Here is a 17,716-nt window from a genome sequence, read left to right as displayed (position 1 = left end):
AAAAACCAAGTTTTTGATACCCCTGGCGGGAACAATACAGATATCCCACGTGAAGATTTGTGTTAAACAAACACCATTCACATTAGTTCTCCTGAAGGCCTAGCATGGCCGAGCGCGTAAGGCGTGCGACTCGTAATCCGAGGGTCGCGGGTTCGTGCCCGCGTCGCGCTAAACATGCTCGCCCTCCCAGCCGTGGGGGTGTATAATGTGACGGTCAATCCCACTATTCGTTGGTAAAAGAGTAGCCCAAGAGTTGGCGGTGGGTGGTGATGACTAGCTGCCTTCCCTCTAGTCTTACACTGCTAAATTAGGGACGGCTAGCACAGATAGCCCTCGATTAGCTTTGTGCGAACTTCCAAAACAAACAGTTCTCCTGAATGTTTTTGCTAGATACTACTAAATGGAAATATACTTTTAGCAGCATCTTTGATTGTTGTTAATAAGACCAATAATGAACGAGTAAGTATTAATATCCCAAACCAGATGTTATCCTTAAAGTTTTAATGATACGTAAACTATGTTCACGAGTTATGGTAACTTCAATGGCCGCCTACCAGTGGTGGTTATTTTCACATTAAACAAGATGATAATACAACGTTAAATATATAATCCTCATCATAACACCTTCATCTCATCTTAATGCTTTGTTAAGAATTTGAAAATAAATATAAAAAACTCTTCCTGTGGGACTCACGATTTTCACCTATTGGCTAAAAAACGATTGTTTGTTTGTTTGAGATTTTCGCGAAAAGCTACAATGAAGTCTATGTGAATGTGAAAGTCCCTACTTTTGGTCTCTTAGACCCTAATCATTAGGTTCTTAGGAACTGTGTTAATTCTTATATTGTTTATCGTTAAACCCAGATTCTTTCCCTTAAAACATTATTTCATGCTAATTTTATTTTAATTTTCGGAAGTAAAGGATTGAAAAATATTCAGCTGACTTGTTCTTGTGTTATGTGTTGTCATGACAGCGGAGAAACATATACGCGTGAGTCGTCATGGCAACGTTGATCGACATAATTACTGTATGTACGTGATACACACAGACGCCAAACCCCATATATGTTTACTGATATGAAATATTACAATGCCAGGTTATCTGCCAATATCTATGCTTCTTAAAACTTGGAGTTTAATGCTATGATATTCAACGTTAACGTTTCTATTTTAGCTCGTGGGCTAGATATATTCAGATACTCTTTTGGGTAATCTGTTCATTGCCAAGATCTAACTATTTGACTCATATAATCTCATTTAATTCAACGCCTGTTGCTACGTCTACTGTAAATATATTTCGTAAACATACAGTATTTTGAAACGTGTTTAAGAAATGCCAAAATTCGATACGTATCTTAAAACGATTGCGTTAAATATACGCTGAGCTTACTTTTTAAAGCATCATCCCTACACGTCCTGCAGCTTGGGCGTTTGTTATAAGACAATAGATGGTATTTACTGTGAGGAACTAGCATAGCTATTTTTGCACATATATCAGCTCACGTTATACAGTCATTAGCACTTCCTACCGATCAGTCTAAGTTATAACAGCAGCACCAGTTACCTTAGATTAATTTTGGAACTGTAAATATTCTTAAAAAGTCAGCTCACGTTCTAGGGATACTAATAGCTATTATATGTCAGCGTAACAGTACCCATCCTCAAGGCTCTTATATCACTCAATGGTAGGATTTGGTCAGTGATCCAACGTTTTTGTTGTAACGAGTCGCGAACAATGGATCTCAGATTCACTTGTTGAACTTGCTCACCACTTTGCCAAACCCGACTCACTTATGTAAGAAATCCTAAGTATGCACCTTAGTTATAGGAGCACTACCAGTTTCAACACATAATCTAAAGTTATATGGTACTAACAGTTTAATCGTAACTATGTACCTTAGTTATTGGCGTATAAATATTCCCAACACATCACGTAAAGTTATAACAATTCATGTTCACCAAATTACTTCGTAAGGCAACTAGCATCGTGCATAAATTGTCTAATAATTATTTGAACCCACAATTACGAGGACCTGAAATTCCTATTTATCAACAGATGTTATAAAACCACAAACACAATTTATACAGCATCTCATATAATAGAAACTCAAGTAGTTTTTTATTAGCTCAAGTTTTCATATTAGCAAATCACGTTGTAGTTTTTTATTAACTCAAGTCAAATATTTCTCAGCTTTTAATTCACGTTGTAGTTTCTCATATATTGTAAAATCTCAAGTTGTATTTTCTCATCTTTAATTCAAATATTAGCTCATCTTTTAATTCACGTTGTAAAATCGTTTCTCATCTTTTAATTCACGTTGTAAAATCATAACAGTTCTCATCTTTTAATTCACGTTGTAAAATAACAGTTCTCATACATTAACTGATGTTCTATAAACAGTTTTCATTCCTTAAGCCAGTGTGTATAAGTTTTAACATGTCCTGCAAATAAATCAAAGCTATAAACTCTTTTATGAGCTTTTTTGCGTCTTAAGAATGCCCGTGGGTTTACAGGTCAATACTTCCAACAAGAGTCTTACAAGAGAGTCCAGCTTATGAAAGTTGTCCAGAGCAGAGTTGACCACGTAATTAACTACTTCGGTTGATAATAGAAGTGATTCTGCGCCTGGATGCAGGTGAATATTTTAACTTTCGTCCCCACCTACTCACAGATGAATAAAATATATACATTTCACTAAAACACAACTTGTTTTATATTCATGTATATAGTTTAACAATAGTTACATGTAGTAAATATTATACAATATTCCTGAAACAGTTAGGTATTTATATTATATATTCTTAAAAAAAAACAAACACGCACTATACAATACGCGTTATCTTTCTTTGTATTATTCCACGTGCATTTCTTGTACAGTCTGTCAAATGTATCATAAAGAGAAATAATAATAATCCTGCAAGAATTGTAGCCTCCAAAATGAGAAAAAAATGTCATTCCTAGAAGATTATTATTACAAAGAGCTTTCAACCGTATATATTGAACATAATTAAATTCTGTAACCTGAGCATGTTGATTGAGGCATGATAAAACTGTCTCAAAACTTCTAACAACATATATCAGAAAATATATTTTTCCTTTCTACTTCACCATTAAATCATTCCATCTATACCTGACTTTAAACTGAAAAAAATACAAAGAAAGGTTAAAAAACAACAACAAACGTAAACCTTATAGTGGTTATGAAAGTGGCATAAGTGGCTCTCGACCTACAAAACATTTTCACAACGCTGCTCATAGACTAGGCAGATTACACAGTCCTTCAACAATGATGCAGTTTTAAAATAGTAATACATTTAAACGCTTACAAAGATTACCATATTAAAAACCTTTTCATCAAAGATGCATGATCAAAACCGAATTAAATTTCAATTACTATAACAGAATAATAAACAGAAAACCCTTTTTCAAGTTTGAATTTATACATTCAATGCCAAATTTTTATGTGATCTACACTCTGTAATTTTACTTGTAGCCTTTTTAACATTTAGACTTCAGAATTCTGTACTTTAGGCGCGTTTATGCATTGTTTATTTGAATAACACTTATCTTATAACGTTTCACACATTTACGTTACTAATGTACACATTACAGATGTAAATCTGAATAATTTTATACTCTAATCAGATGGTATTTCAATCACAATCTTGAGAACTATTCCAGTTATCCGTTGAAGTGAAAGATAATGTTATATCAACTCATACAGAACCAATGTAAAATGAGTGGTAATGTCTTATATCAACACATAGAGAACCACCTCTATTTCACTCAAATAATCTAATTTAATTCAACGCTCGTCGCTACGTCTAATGTAAATATATTTCCTAAACATCCAGATTTTTGAAATGTTTTTAAGCAAGCCCAAAATTTAATACGTATTCTAAAACGATTGCGTTAAACATACGCTGACCCAGGCACTAAATCTTGTCTTTACTACTTTATCCTGTCGTACTCCCATCTAAAGCTCCACAATAAAAAGTCATGAACCTGGCACTAAACCTTGTCTTTACTACTTTATCCTGTCGTACTTCCATCTAAAGCTCCACAATAAAAAAATAATGACCCTGGCACTAAACTTTGTCTTTACTACTTTATCCTGCCGTACTTCCATCTAAAGCTCCACAACAAAAGTCATGAAGTCATGAACCTGGCACTAAACTTTGTCTTTACTACTTTATCCTGCCGTACTTCCATTTAAAGCTCCACAATAAAAAAAATAATGACCCTGGCACTAAACCTTGTCTTTACTACTTTATCCTGCTGTACTTCCATCTAAACCTCCACAATAAAAAAGTCATGAACCTGGCACTAAACCTTGTCTCTACTACTTTATCCTGTCGTAATTCTGGTATTGGAACTTTGCAGCAGAGGCAAAAGTTCAACATCCATGAGGAGATCCAGTCAACCCCACTGACAGACATCAGCTTTCAGTGAGTTTCTTCTTCTTGTTTAAATGTTTTTTCATTTGTAGAAGTTTCATGTCCCCACATTGTTTAAATCACACAATAATTAAGAGAAACACAGTAAAATGTATTCATAGAAAGCTCCACAACAAAATTAATGCCTTTGGCAAAAAAATGTCTTTACTACTTTATCCTGTCGAACTTCTATCTAAAGCTCCACAATAGAAAATCATGACCTTGGCACCAAACCGTGTCGTTACTAGTTTATCCTGTCGTATTTCCATCTAAACCGCTTATCCTATTCAGATAAAAACACTAATCGCAATAGCTAGTTGAATATTACAAATGTTATGCAGGAATAAATTTGAGCTCTAAAACTCCTATTGAAGAAAGAGACGAAATACAACATATGATAAAAGCGAGAAATCAGCTTTATTAAACAACAACACAACTTATGGACAGCACACAACACAAGTTTAATTATGGATAAGACTGTAACGATACAATAAATGTATGCAATTGCATAATGTATTCATTAGAGGGAATGCACCATCTGTGTCACTAGTGGTCATCGCAGTAGCAAAACATGAGAATATACCGTAAAAGTACCACTTGACAGGTCAATACAAAATACGACTACCCGTCTTCAAAGTGTATCCTGCTATGCAACGTTCTATTCCTATTAGAAATTGGCACAAATAGTCTTTGTGCTTTTTGCCATTAACTTCTAACTGTTAACCAACCCACAAAAAAAAAACACGTGAGACCAGCGAAGAATGAACCATAACAATAGGTAGTAAGACGAATGAATTTTCAATGACCGAAGTTATATTTTCATACCTATATGTAATGAGAGAAGTGTGCGTGTACGAAAGCTTTTAAAATTTTATTTGAACGTTAAACCCACTACTTATTAATCTAATGAATGTGGGAAACACTAATATAAATCTATTGCATACTATAAGTCTTAAGAACGGCCTAGCTTTTAAAACCTTTGTCTAAAATATTAGGCTACAAAGAGACCTAAGCGCCCTAGTTTTAGAAGTTGCGAGTTAACTATAAATCATATTTTAAAATATGTTTCTTATGAAGCTTCATTTTAACATTTTATGATTCATCACTGGATATACTGATGTCGAATCGTACGTTACAGACTGTTGTTTCAAAATCTGTGAACACCTTGTTTGATTATAACCTAAACAAGTTATCAGTTACCAATGTTGTCAGTCATATAATCAAAGAAAGGTACAGATAGATATAACCAATTAAATGTAAGTATTGTTATATACATATATACTGCATATATACTTCGCACATTTTTTAAAAGGTCTTGCATTTAGTTTGTTAAATTGTTACTTCTATAAATAAGAAATAAGGAAAATCTATCTATCTTGCGTTCAGCTAATAAACAGTGAAATAATATGCTTTATTTCAATCTTAAAAAGTGGGTGACATAACAAAATAGTTATTAATATTTATACCAGTTTCCAGTTCTAAGGATGAACAGGCATATGGTATCAAGCTGCATGTATATTTCATCCAAATGAAATGAGAGAAACAAACAACCCTAACCTGCGTTGTAATGGTAGTGTAGTTTTAAGTAAGTTTTAGCTATGCCCATAAATCTATGTAAAGTGATTGGATTTACAGTCGACGGTATCGTGAGAGAAAAGATGATAGTTCGAACCGTGAACAACTGCATATATAACACAAGTTGTTTAAAGATGTGATAAGCACCGCGAGTGCAGAGCAGGACAAGTAACTGATTAAAGCTTCTTAAACTCATATACAAAATCGCCTCTTACGTTATGACATAAAGTGGGTGGACACTTGTAGAGTTCAACTGAATATACATTTAAGCTTGTCAGCTTGGTGTAATATGGAAGGCTCGTACCTGCATGTACAGATGAAGATAAAGAGAAAAGAAATAGGTGTGCTCAATATAACGTTATATGCTAACAACCGTAACAGTTTCCCTTTAATAATCGACTCTCATATAAAAGATAAGGAACTGATAAACAGATAAAACTAGATAGAAAAATGGAAAGCTAACTGTGATAAATTTACAGAAAGGTTTTCAGTGATGTTTCAACTAGTCTACTTTAGGTTTTTTCTCCCAAATGATTAGAGATCACTAAAGGCTAGTACTGGTACTGTTTTAAAGTGAGGCTGCATTCTTAAATTCAGATGATTTTTATAACTTCATGGTCATTGATTTTCTTTCCCTCTATACAGAAACTTCACACATGTTGCGATAACATTAATAGAGGGGCACAGTTCTAGTTATCATGTGACAAGGTGCAAAATATTCACTACTTTATGTCACGAAATTAAGGACATTTCCCTGAAAATGTTTATACTATGAACAGAGGGTTAAATATGCAAACCAATAACCGTGTTAATCACAGCCTAAAAATGTTAGTAGATGCATGAGAAATAAAACATTTTTTTTTTATATTGGCTTATTATTTTGGAATATTTTGAATTTCGCGCAAAGCTACACGAGAGCTATCTGCGCTAATTTAGCAGTGTAAGACTAGAGGGAAGGCAGCTAGTCATCACCACCCACCGCCAACTCTTGGGCTACTCTTTTGCCAACGAATAGTGGGATTGACCGTAACATTATAACGCCCCCACGGCTGAAAGGGCGAGCATGTTTGGTGTAACGGGGATTCGAACCCGCGACCCTCAGATGACGAGTCGAATGTTTTAACTACCTGGCCATGCCGGGCCTATATTGGCTCGTAAAAACAAGATGGCGATAACAAAAGGCAGAATAAGAACAAACAGAAAAAACAAACATATATATTGTTCCATAATTACATAAAATCAAGCATTAATTTTCTTACGTATCACCTCTGGATACTTGGTCTCTCAGTTGTATATTTAACAACTTAGTAAAATAAACTGTTCTATGTAAAAATAAATAAATTAAAGATATAATATTTCCTCAATATTTGTTTTTGGCTTGTTTGATTTTATATCTGCTGTGTCCATCACGGTGTATCAAACCCTGGATTTTAACGTTGCAAATCCGTAAACTTACTGCTACCTCATCGGAGAATCGTCCTTTCGAACTAAAATTGTCTATCAATGATCAAATGGAAATAAAATTAAGTCCATTTCCACAAACTTGATCAGATCAGACAGCTACGTATCACTGATTGTTATTCACAAAAAGATCCCAAGATCTAATTCTGCTTCAAAAACCATTTCTCATACGAACGAATGAAATTAAAGATAATTCTGAACTACAATTTTTATCTTTCGTCCAGGCTGATAGATTTGACGTTATATTCAGGGCGTTATCTTTGCTTCTGATGTTTTGAATTTCTGTCAAAATCGACTTTGTATGTGGATAAAATAAACCTGTAATGCCACACGGATGTTCACATCTTAGAATTATCCGCTTAATGGTCTTTGTTCAGAATTGCGACATTTTCTCCTTAAATCCAGATATATATCTATTGCCACACGCTATCGTTTACTTAATTGCATATACACACAAGAAAATAGTGTTTGAAAACTAACTTACGTTGTGGCAACTTACGGTTATTTTTACTTGACCGTATCTTTTCTGCACATTCGTCTCTGTGTGTGAAAGCACGAACCACGTTTCCCTTATTAAACGATGCAATTACTTCCTGTTTCCTTCCTCGTGTTCTTTCGTATACGCGATTTCAGACTTTGCGCTTCCTTCCCCGTGTTATCATGCGCGACGATAAGACGAACTGAGGTGATCTCGCAAGAAGCAAAACGAGTTCCTGCGCATGCTTCGTTTGGATCGCAGCTCTACTCAGGTCCCAGGCCGTTTGTTTAAATTATCAGTTAAGCACCTGAGAACACCAGGTTTTCTTACTTACAGTAGTTCATAAAATTAAGTTTTATCTTTTAAATAAAATATTTACCACCTAAATCCCAGTGGAATCGGATTATCTGTTTTCTAGAGTAACCCCAGCTTCTGTCAGACATATTGATCGTAGCTGATTAACCAGCCAAGGCGTAAGCAAGCGAGAAGTAAAAATTAAATTTCATATTTCAGAACGAAAGTCTGTTCCTAAAAAAAACAAAAAAACTACTTAACAAGACAAGGTCGAAATATTTCAATAAATAATATATTATTAAAACATTAAAAAGGGAAATAATACAACTGCTGTTTCCCAATGAAACGCTCCCTACACAGTGAATCGGTGGTAAGCCTGCAAGATTAAGACGTTAACAATTTGGATTTCGATATCCGTTGGGCAAAACACAGATAGTCCATTGTGTAGCTTTGTGTGTAGAAACAACAAGGCCCAGTGAAATGTAGCTTTATATATTACCAAACGATTTTTCTCGATTTAGTTGTTGTTGTTTGTTATTAAGCACAAGAACTATCTATGCTCTGCCCACAACAGGTATCAAAATCCGGATTCTAGTGGGATAAGTCTGTAAACATATCGCTGTGTCACTAGGGGGCTTCTCGATTCAGACACGTAGGAAATGTATAAAGTATACTTTTTATCCTGTATTGTCTCTTTAAAATTTCAGTCTTTATTAAAAGCTTTATAATTAAAACGAAGTAAAGTTTTGAGCACATAATTACTAATCTTGAAACAATTTCTGACATAATAAAACCGAATACAAAAGTTTTATGGATAAATATCGTTTCCTCTTCTCCGTTATAACCTTTATTGTTACTTTAATAGGTTTTAATCATTAAAATAAGTTCGAAAGATTTGAGGATTTAAAGCTGATCTTTACATTGTCAGCTTAGTATGTGAACTTAGGACTAAATGAAATCTCACAAACCGTCAGACATAAAGCTGCTCTGTACATTGTCAGCTTGGGATGTAAATTTAGGACTAAATGAAATCTTACAAACCGGGCCCAGCATGGCCAGTTGGGTTAATGCGTGCGACTCGTAATCTGAGGGTCGCGGGTTCGAACCCCTTCATGTGTGTGTTTTCTTATAGCAAAACCATATTGGGCTATCTGTTGAGCCCACCGAGAGGAATCGAACCGTTAATTTGAGCGTTGTAAATTCGTAGACTAACCGCTGTACTAGCGGGGGGCCACTCTGTCAAGATTTGGTAATTTTTGTGAAATCAGATATGAAATTATATGAGGGGTTTAACCCCTATCATCAACTTCCTCATGTGATCCTGTATCACTGTGTCAAGATCTGCTGACTGATCAAGAAATAAGGAAACGTTTAAGGAACCTTCGTTTCGGTCTTGGAAATTGCGATATTAGCATACTGACGTTTTCTCTGACAGATTGGTTAGGCAGATTATTCATGACGAAACTTTGTAAAATGGACGGCAACTGCCTGTTGTGGAGACACAAGTGTAGAGGACGTCTTCAGGTCAGAAAGGCGAAAGACTTTCGAAACGTCGTCCTCTACACTTGTGTCTCCATAACAGGCAGTAGCCGTCTACAAAGTTTAATCATATTGACGTTTATTTATATATTGATGTTAGATTTGAGCTGTATAGTCAGCTAGCTATTATCAGAAAATCTTATGAATATGCAGTACGCCAGTTCCATGAAAAACGCTTTAGCTATGTAATGTATGCCAAAACTGACCGAACGTTTAGCAATTTTGGTTGAGGATCGAAAGATCCGGGGTTCGAGATGTGATTTAAAGAACCGGAGAAAATACTTGTGGCTGAGGGTAACTATGACATAGTCTACAGTTCAAAATTATGAATGGCTAAGTCTAAAATCCAGTTCTTTACCAACACGTTTCAGTTTTGTTTGTTTATTTTGAATTTTGCACAAAGCTACACGAGTGCTATCTGGGCTAGTCGTCTCTGATTTAGCAGTATAAGACTAGAGGGAAGTCGGCTAGTCATCACCACCCACCGCCCACTTTTGGGGTACTCTTTTACCAACGAATAGTGGGATTGACAGTCACATTATAATGCCTCAACGACTAAAAGAGCGAGCATGTTTGGTGTGACAGGGATTTTAACCCGCGACCCTCAGATCACGAGTCGAGTGCCTTAACCATCTGGCCATGTCGAACCGTTTCAGTTTTGCCTACACATTATGAGATCGATCAATTTCTACTTCTTTCACTGTCACCTCTAAGCTATTTTTGTCTAGAGCAGCATTTCTTAGCGTCTTTTTATTCTCATGGATTTCTTCGTGAACCAAAGACTCTAGTCTTCAGATAGGCCTATTAACAGAAACGTCACTGACATAAGAACTTGATCCTTAACGTCGGACCCTCTGTTTATAAAATGTATACGAATCCCTAGTGGTCGGCTGGCCTCAAGTTGAGAACCATCCATCTCAGTGATTCTTAACCTTGTTGGAGGTACTGAACCCCAAAAGTTTCGTACTTGCATTCACTGAACCCTTCGTAATTGGAAAAATAAAATATGATTTTTTTAAAATTCAAAACATGAGTAGATATTTTATTAGTGCACAAAATGAACCATGCATCACTTGCACACAATATCACTATGTTCAAAGAACAAAACCAACAAAACATGAATTTCACACAAAAACATAACTCAATGAACATTTACTGCAAATCAATGTGACTTTTGCTGTTGCCTTTCAGAGACAAGTTCAGAAATGCGCGGCTTCTCCTTGGCAAGTGCCACTCATATCATTTTCGCAACAAAGTCTGTTCCTTTTCTTCGTTTTCATGTCTACCATCCTCAAAAAGGATTGCTTGCAAAGATACGTTGTAACAAACGGTATTAGTATCTCAAGGGCTTTCTTAGCAACAAGAGGGTACGCTACGATTTGGTGACACCAAAACATTGAGAGAGTTGTTGTTCTGAAAAGTTGCTGTTGAACCTGGCTCTGCTGAAGTTCAATGATTTCGTCGAGGTATTTATCATTCACATCTGCTGTCGCAACACTAAACGTGAACGGTTGTCTCACCCTTGCTGGATATGAATCTCTGGTGGGGAAGTATCCATCGAGAGACTTTGCGAGCTCATCTTAGTGCATGGCAATTGCTTGCTTCAGTTCCCCAGATACAGAAATGTCTCCGATTTCAGACACATCTTTGATCTTACTTACATAGTCGTCCAGCAGGGGATAGTTTGCGAAGTTATCATTCTCTGTTCGTCGTTTTCATAACTGTAGCTTTTTTTGAAAAGCCTTCAGGTTTTCTTCCGCTTCGATGATGTTGACTCCACCGCTCTGCATCTGTTGATTGAAATGATTGAGAGCGTTGAAGATATCGGCCATGTACGCCAAAATGAGAATGAACTCAGATTTTGCGAAGCAATCTGCATGACAATGTCGGTGCTCTCGCAAAAATAGAGCTAGTTCCACACGCATGGCAAAGACACAATTCAGCACCTATCTCCGGGATAACCACCGAACGTTAGAATTGTACAGAAGTACCCCGAATTCAAAGCACATTTTATTACACAGCTCTTTGAAGATGCGATGCTTCAGGGCACTATTTCGCACAAAGTTCACACATTCCACTACAATTTTTAATACTTCTGCCAGTTTTGAAGGCAAGGTTTTTGTTGCCAACGCATGCCTGCGCAAAACACAGTGCGTTACAGTGATGTGTGGTGCATCGGCTTTCACCAGCGCACCACAACCAGAGTTTCGTTCCAGCATGACTGGAGCTCCGTCCGAACAAACTGCAGAAACCATATCCCACGAAAGATCGTTGTCTCTGAAGAAGTCATCCACAAGTTTCTTCACGTCGGCTGTCTTAGTTGTTGTTGTAAGAGGCTTACAAATTTAAAAAATCTTCTTTTATCTCGTCGTTCTTCACATTGCGCAAAAATACAACAAGCTGGCTTAGATTGGAAACGTCGGTGGTCTCGTCGAGTTGAAGGCTGAATTTTGCTGGACTTGAAATCAGATTTGCAACTACTTGAACCAAGATGTCATTGCTCATGTCATCTATTATGCTGCTGATGGTGTCATTTGAAAGAGGAATTTGGGATAACTTATTTTCAGCAGCTTTTCCCAGCATGATATTCACCATCTTCAACGCCGCTGGTTTTACGAGTGCTTCACCAATGGTGTGTGGTTTGCCCTGCTTTGTGATCAAGTACGCAACTTCGTACGATGCTGTGAGGATCGGTTTGTCGATTGGTACAAAGCCGAGAACAAGCAAAGTAGTCTTTTCATCGAATCTGGCTCTCTTTACCTTGAATTCAGCAAGCGTTGTGTTCTTGTATTTCCCATATCCATGCAGCTTTAGGGAGTGTTCTCTTAGTTTTGCCAGTGGTAGACTAGAATTGCTCAACATGGCATTGCAAATCATGCATTGAAGACGCTGTCTCCCATCATGTTCTGTTATACACGTGAATCCATATCGTACGTATTCGTCCGACCACTTTCTGTTTTTGCTCAACATAGTTAGTATGAAGGGATTGAAATAGTGGGAAAAAATCACAAATGATGCACGATTACTACAGTCAAAAGTCGACTGCTAAGCGCACGAAGTTCCCTGCAGCACAAATATTAAGGTCAAGTGATGTGACGTGATCACCCGCAGCCAATGATGGCCAAGTGGAGCATGACGTCACGAATCATACGAGTGGAGTGAACGGAACGGACACACACACAGTGTGTGTGTCTTGACCTCCGCCGAACCACTGAGACTGACTCACCGAACCCCTTGGGTTCGATTGAACCCAGGTGAAGAACCTCTGATCTATCTAGAACATTCTTAGGGGCACAAATATACGAGACACGCTGTACTGCCTTTGTTCCGGTGTTGGAAAGTACGATGTTATTCATGTGTCCGTGAAATTTTGCCATGAAGAAAGAATATTACCACTTGAAACTTTTCCAATCATGCTAGTTTAAAGTTTCAGACAACTGATAAAATATAATAACGTTTGCGTTTTTTGTTGGATGTTTTTAATTGTCTAAAAATAAACCTGGCTAAAGGAAAGAGTTCTTTGTCTACAAACGCTACAATGAAAGAGTTAAGAGAAAATGTCCCTAATGGGTCAGGACCCATCAAACCTGCTCGCCCTTTCCAGTCGTGTGTGTGTGAGCGAGGCTTAATATATATAAGGGAGGCTTAATTGAGCGGTCAGTAGCTCAAGAATTACTCGTGATGGTGTTGGCTAGCTGCCTTCCCTCTGACCTATTACCTCAAATTTAGGAAAGGCTAAAACAAATGCCTTTCTAACAGTTTTCCTAAAACAGAAAAAAAAAACTGGGTTTAGTCGCTAAAACTTGGGTTTCGATACCCTTAATGGGCACAGCACGAATAGTCTATTGTATAACTTTGTGTTTCAAAACAAAGAAACAAGAAGAAAGTTATTGATGTTTAATTTGTTCTTGGTTACATCTGTTTCATTGATGTCTAAACTCGTTCTTTTGTTACTTTACTCGTGTCTTTTATATTTTATTTACCGAAATACAGAGTGACGGTACGCTTGTCAGCTATGTACTGGTGACGCTTGACACTTTCAGCGTCGACGACCTTCACTAAATAATTAGTGTCACGAAATGTAATTCCAGAAGACTAACCACGTGACATAAGTCAGGACTAATTATGTGCCACCTGGTGGTTTAGGTAGCAAAGCAGACCCTGAATTTAATTAGTTCCTCACTGTTTGTTTTCCATTTGTTTCACTTCTAACCTTCTTCAGAACGTTGACATCCGAAACCTAGAAAATGTAATTAATGACGTGACGTGAGTATTTGATTGCCAGTCAGGTTTTTGACAGTTCTTTCATGATATAAAATCCTACGAGCTTTCTTTTTCTTTGAATTTAATTATTTATTATCTGAAAGCGAAAAATAGGGAAAAGGGAAGTAAATCATATAATTGTACCAACCATAGTTTTTAAAATGTAATAATAATAATCTTTGTATATACATCACATAATCAGTGTTGTATCAAACAAAATATGATAATAATAATCATTGTACGTACATTACATAGTTAGTGTTGTATCGAACAAAATATAATAATAATAATCTTTGTATATACATCACATAATCAGTGTTGTATCAAACAAAATATGATAATAATAATCATTGTACGTACATTACATAGTTAGTGTTGTATCGAACAAAATATAATAATAATAATCATTGTACGTACATTACATAGTCAGTGTTGTATCGAACAAAATATAATAATAATAATCATTGTACGTACATTACATAGTCAGTGTTGTATCGAACAAAATATAATAATAATAATCATTGTACGTACATTACATAGTCAGTGTTGTATCGAACAAAATATAATAATAATAATCATTGTACGTACATTACATAGTCAGTGTTGTATCGAACAAAATATAATAATCTAAGTTCTTACTTCAATAGTTAACAAAACTTCACGTAGTAATCTTTATTCTTACATCTATACTAAACAAAACCTTGTATAGTATCCATGTTGTGTAACTGGAGGCCGTATAACTAGTCGTTTGAAGATATACTTTAATTCCAGTTACAAATAGATTTATATTAAATCCAGGTGTCAATAACTCGGAGAGGTGTACAGTAACAATAAAGAATTGTCTCGGAGACTTAGATGTACAAATTACTACAACATTGTAATACAACACATGAAGACAATCAGCTACATTGAGGCTATCGAAGTCATCTTGAGACACTTTGTTTCAAAAAAGATTAAGTTCTCCAACTTGACCAGGTAACGTTCTTCAATTAATATTTCTGTAACACCCATTAAATTACTTAACACTACTGGCAAGTTACCAATTAATACGTTGAATGAACTCTGCTCAGACACAACTTTATTAATTCACCATACATTCAAGTTCTAATCATGTTAATCGATTCTAAAAGAGACAGCAATAGTTACTTACGTAGGTTTTGAGTGGGAAACCTTAGTTATATTTGTATATCTAAGGATAGCTGGTATGGCTATTTACACTTTTACCACAATAAAGAAGAGAACAACGTTTCGACCTTCTTAAGCCATCTTCAGGTTAACATTGTTATCTGCTTTATTTTGGTAAGTGTCAATACCCATACCAGATACATTTTTACTTCAAGTGGGCTTCTCGTCATCACGAATTACTTTGTTACTTTTATCATAGTTGCAGGCACAACTTGATCAGTTTAGCAATTAATAGCAGATCCGATAGTTTTTTAGTTAAAGCGAGAAGCTGATTTTTAAAATGATTTCTCTAGTGTTCTTACGACTTGCCAAACAGTGTACACATCTAACCCACTGATAGACCTGACACTTATCTGGATGATATTTGCAAACGCATCGTAATTCTCGAAACCAGAAACAAAAATGCTTCAATAACTAGACAAAGTTGAAGTCGGTTAATCGACAACCTGTTTGCCTTTATCTCTCCCTGTCTTCTTCACATCAAAGTTCCGACAAATTCCTTTTAGGGAAACTGCGTCTAAAACTCTTCTTGTAGCTTTTACTCTGCTACGGTGACGTCACTTTATCGATAATGTAAAGAGTTGATTGTCAGAACTGTCTAGACTTCATCCCAGTTTATACTTGACATATTTCCTATCATGGTTTTGTTACTTCTCGTTACCTATGCTCAGGTTTCTGCATATAACGTCTCCTTTCTTGAAGCATTTGTAAAAGGGTAAAAGTGCCTCAAACACTTCAGTTATTGTTTCTGTACTTAACAAAAACTAATAATCTACATTATTGCTTCTATAGTTAACGAAACCTTATGTGAAAATTTATGGTATTACTTCTATGCTTAACAAAATCTTACATAATAATGTATGGTATTCAGCAGTGTAAGACTAGAGGGAAGGTAGCTAGTCATCACTACCCACTGCCAACTCTTGGGCTACTATTCTATCAACAAGCAGTGGGATTGACCATAACATTATAGCGCCCCCACACGAGAAAGTGAGAGCATGTTTGATGTGACGGGGATTCGAACCCACAACCTTCAGATTATGAGTCGAGGGCCCTAACCACCTGTTCATGCTGGGCAGCATATATTGTATACTTAAAATATCTTACATGGTATCACAAGCTGTTACTGTTGTACTTAACAATCAGTGTTGTCATAACGAAGTCAGAAATAAAGATTTGTGGAGAAAAGACTAGGCTGGTAGGTTAATATATTTTTATAAAGGTAAATGGTAACCTATTATTTTTATTATTTTTACGTTTTTTGTTTGTTTTTAACAGAAATTTTAAGCCAAATAACAAAATATTAGAAAGCCAGATCTGACGTGCGTCTAATTCTCGAACGAAATGAAGCAGAATGAAAGGTGACATCATGTGTGCGTATGACGTCATAGAGCTCATTGGTACAAAATTTGTTTAATTAAATTACAACGAATCTAACCTAACCTAACAATTACCAATTATAATTGTCATAAATATAATTATACTTTATATAAATACACTTTGAAAATGAAACAATTGATAATGGATCTAATTGCATCACAATGTTTCAAATTTGGAAACGTTTCAGTTATGAAGTCATGTTTCATTTCGTTCGAAGTTTAGCCACTAACCCAGATCTGGCTTTCAAAAGACAGCTGGGTTGACCGTTGTTTCACACGAAAATTACTAGGCTATCTTGCATCTCCGATGACGCATGCGATCTTGAGACGCTACCATATCTACTAGCAACCAATGATGCCACTGTCGAAGTTAACTGAGATTGTATTAATACTTTCACCGCGAGAACATCCCCTAAGCTAGATAAAATCGTCTGGGGTTAGGCAGAATAAAATATTAAAATGCCCAATACGTGATAAACGTGTTATGTTAAAGATATACCTTACTTTTTTGTATAACATATTCTGACTCAATTTTATAGTTTTAGGAAAAATTATTAACATTCTTAAATTTCCTCATGGAGCTCCAAATAACTATGGCGGAGCCCAAGGGCTCCGCGGATCATAGCTTGAAAAACCGTGCCTTACATAATAACCTAAGTTGTTACTATTGTACTTAACAATACCTTACATAACAGCCCAAGTTGTTAATGTTATACTTAACAATACTTTACATAATAGCCTAAGTTATTAATGCTGTACTTAACAATACCTTACATAATAATCTAGAATCTTGACCAAAATGTTTTCATACTGTTCTATACTGATATTATTGTCTACATGCATGAAGTAGTTATTAAGCAAACGCCCGAGTAGTAATAGAGAAAGCGGTGTATGACTGGACAAACGTGTAGAAATTGTTATTCTGGTCCGTATTAGTTGTTTTGAGCATTTGTTCGTCAAAATACAAATACACACCTGTTTTGTTTGAAGAGGTGTGATTTTTATGTAATCTTTTTGGAAACAGATCAGCGTTTTGTTCGGATTTTTTGTGTGCTTTGTGTAGGTTGTGAAGTCATTCCTCGTAGCATACTAGAAATTATTGGGC

General features: G+C 35.9%; 1 protein-coding gene across 2 annotated transcripts in view; it reads right to left on the bottom strand.

The window, feature by feature from the left end:
- LOC143239154 (ras-related protein Rap-1b-like) overlaps nucleotides 1–8,119 on the bottom strand; it is a 31,207-nt gene extending 23,088 nt beyond the window's left edge. Inside the window, exon 1 of one of the 2 annotated variants that reach the window (XM_076480003.1) lies at nucleotides 7,958–8,119. The gene's annotated coding sequence lies outside the window, so the exon portion shown is untranslated. The remainder of the gene's footprint in view (nucleotides 1–7,957) is intronic. The other variant, XM_076480004.1, reaches the window with a different exon arrangement.
- Between the last annotated feature and the right edge of the window lie 9,597 nt (nucleotides 8,120–17,716).

The sequence above is a fragment of the Tachypleus tridentatus genome, chromosome 13, assembly GCF_004210375.1.
Source record: "Tachypleus tridentatus isolate NWPU-2018 chromosome 13, ASM421037v1, whole genome shotgun sequence".
NCBI classification, from domain to species: Eukaryota; Metazoa; Arthropoda; class Merostomata; order Xiphosura; family Limulidae; genus Tachypleus; species Tachypleus tridentatus.
Note: the sequence above shows the minus strand (reverse complement) of the source record. Positions and strands in the feature narration are given on the sequence as shown.